This window comes from Onychomys torridus, chromosome 5, assembly GCF_903995425.1.
Source record: "Onychomys torridus chromosome 5, mOncTor1.1, whole genome shotgun sequence".
In the NCBI taxonomy this organism is placed as follows: domain Eukaryota; kingdom Metazoa; phylum Chordata; class Mammalia; order Rodentia; family Cricetidae; genus Onychomys; species Onychomys torridus.
In genome coordinates this window covers 10139330-10142421 of record NC_050447.1, presented here as the reverse complement: position 1 = coordinate 10142421, position 3092 = coordinate 10139330, and positions in this window count along the sequence as shown.

Sequence of the window (3092 nt, the reverse complement as noted above, 5' to 3'; positions counted from 1 at the left end):
TGTAATGGGTTTTGAGTTATTAGAGGGACATGGGGTTAGGATGGGTAGATCAGACCTCAATATTTGCAGCTGACTTCCAGGACACAAGTCTCCAGGGCAGATGCCCGTCCTTGTCAAAGACCTGTCATGGGCTTTCTTTGGAAAGAAAGCCAAACTCTAACAGCTATCTTGGTACCATTGCAGACATGTTTGCATTGGAAGATACACCATCCCTGAATAGTCGGCCATTGAGGTATCCCAGCCTCCTGTAAGACTTTTGAGAAATCAGGACACCTCTCCCAATTAGGACACTAACTGTTGAGTCACCCCTGCTCCTCCAGTCCTAAATAAAGCCTGCTCTGTTCCCATTAAGTCCTTACTTAATTAGCAGAAATAAAAATCAGGATGTGGTTGCAGTACTATCACTTACACAGTTAAACCTCGTCCAACCAGCAGCCCTCTGAAAATGATGACCGCATGCATCATGGTGGCACTGTACCTTTGCCAGTGTGAATGACAGCCACCTCCACTGGACACAGACTCCCCCACTTACCCTGATCAATCTCCATTACCTCCCCAGTGAAGGAGCTGTCTGCGCATCAGTTTTCACTTGTCACCTCATAGTCATAGACTGAAGGCAGTGTCCCTGATGCCAAAACGGACTTCTGTAATCAAAAGTATGCATTCACCTAAGGTGGAATAATTCAAACTCATGTGGTCATTCAAACTATCTGGGGAGAGGAGTTTCTCTGCTCAATAAAATGTCTTTCTAAGCATTTAACATTTTAGGAAGCTGGCCTTTAACCTTTACATGCATCCCTCCCATCCCCCCATCTTGTTCTCCTTCAAACAATGATTTGATTTTTAAATACCAGGAGTTAATAATATCCAGGTACTAATCTTTCCTTTACTTACCTGCTGTCAAGACCAAACCTGCCTAAGAGAAAACAAGTCTTTCCAGAAAAATCTCTATGGGAGTTATTTCCGGGGAAGACTGAACTAATCTGATGCCTATTAATTTCGGAAACTACCTACGGCACGACCCTAAGCAACATGAAATTCTTACCGCCTGTGTCTACACACTTATTTCTCCGAAGCCATATCTTCCTGCCTGCGCCTATGCACCTAGACAAAGGGTCTCCAGAGAGCGGCTAATGGCTCTCTCGCCACTTCCTGCCTTGACAGGCTACTCAGAATCTAAAAGAAAAGAGTATCGAGGTGCATGGAACCGCCTGTGCCTTCTGTCTAGTTCTATGTGTGACATAAAAATCATGCTTTATACTCTCTATAAAGACAGACACAATAGCCATTCTGCTTCCTGGAGATTAAGAACAAAGGCCAGGCTATTTACATCCCAGATGGTTAACATGGCCAGTGCTTTTCTGTCTCCTTTTTTCTCCCTTCTGGTCTCTCCCTTCCTTCTGAACCAAAGGAGAATCTGCCATTGATAAGCAAGGCTACTTCATTTGCACACTGATCACACTGGCTCCATGCTGCCAGAGCTGATGGCAGCTGTTTCCTGTTTGTGGAATATGGAAGAGAGAACACGGAAGGGTGTGCAATGTGGAAACAGAAGATGCTACAACAAGAAAGAAGCTTGTAAGAGAACACAGGATTCTGTCATTTCCAACAAGACTTTTGCTCCAAAGACATTCCCAGGGTCCTTTCAAAGATGAGTGTCCTCTAAGCGACTGTCTACTTTCCTAAGGTTTTTCTGAGTGTGTGTGTGTGTGTGTGTGCTGCTGTATGGGCAGGCATGTATGTGGATGCATGTGCCTGTGTGCACCCAGAGGCCAGAGGAAAACATTCTCTCCCCCTCAGTGTAAGCATTGTGGGACTTCTAAAACAAATATCTAGCTCCTAAGAGTGAAAAGAGTGAAGGGTAATAAAGACACCTCCAAGGACACCCCCAAGTCAGTCCTCAAAATACTGTATTGAAAGTGGACCATACACACAAGCAGTAAAGACCTGCCAGTGGCCTTTACAAGCACGCATGCTCCAGTGTATTACAGCTAAAACCTGGGACTACATATGGTCCTGCGGCAAACGGAAAGGACCACACAGATAAGGGTGTGGGATGTGTTCTTTGTTGGTTGTCAAAAGTTTTCATCTGTTTTTTTAAATTTACTTTAAATTGTGTGTGTGTGTGTGTGTGTGTATCTGTGTCTGTGTGTGGGTGTATGCACATGTGTGCAGGTGCTCTTGCAGGCCAGAGGAGGATGTTGGAGGTGGAGTTAGAGGAGGTTGCCGGCCATCTGATGTGGGAGCTAGGAGCTGAACTTGAGTCTACAGCAAAAGCTTTAACTGCTGAACCATCTCTCCAGAACCTGCAACCAAGTTTGTATGGGCACTTAGGAAGGGGAATGTAAGCCATTGCAAACATGTCCAGGAAGCATGCCCACCAGTCCTGAAGTTGTGACAGCGTTGTGGAGAAGTCACATGGCAAATACCCACTCTGTAGCTGGGATGACAACGACTGGATCACAGGCTCTGGAAGGAAGCTCCCTAGATTTACTGCTTTATAAAAACAAAATTGCAGGATGGAATTTGCTGTTAAGTGGGCCGAAGGAAGAGGGAAACTGCATTTACCTAGGGAGTAGGGAAGGGGAGGAGGCCAGCTGACCAGTCTTTGTAAAGGTAAAGAGAGCATGTGGCGTGTCTTCCTGAGGTGACAGGTTACATCCCATCCCTACCGAGAAGCTGGGGGAGTCTGGTTGCAAGCTCAGATTCACAAGAGAGTTTTGCCATTCTTTCCCCAGAGGACTGAACTCCAAAAAGTTTAAGTGGAGAATGTGGGCTTGGACCACAGGCTGCCCCATCCAGTCACAGAAGTCAGAGAGATGTAACTCGTGACAGTTGCTGGTCAATGACAGCACCCATTTGGAAGGCACAGCCTCACTTACCCAGCTTCCTAGTTTGTGTACTCCAGGCTCCATTTCTGAGGCTTGAGTTTCCCTTGCCTCCTTTCCCGGTTCCTCTTTCTTTTTCTCCATTTAGTCTCTTCCCTCAAATCCAGTGAGCGCCTGCAGGTTCTCCTCAGGAAAGAGGCATGCTTTCTCTGAGCACTTAGCTTCCTTCCTGGTCACAGACTACCAAAAGTCAACCCCCTGGGT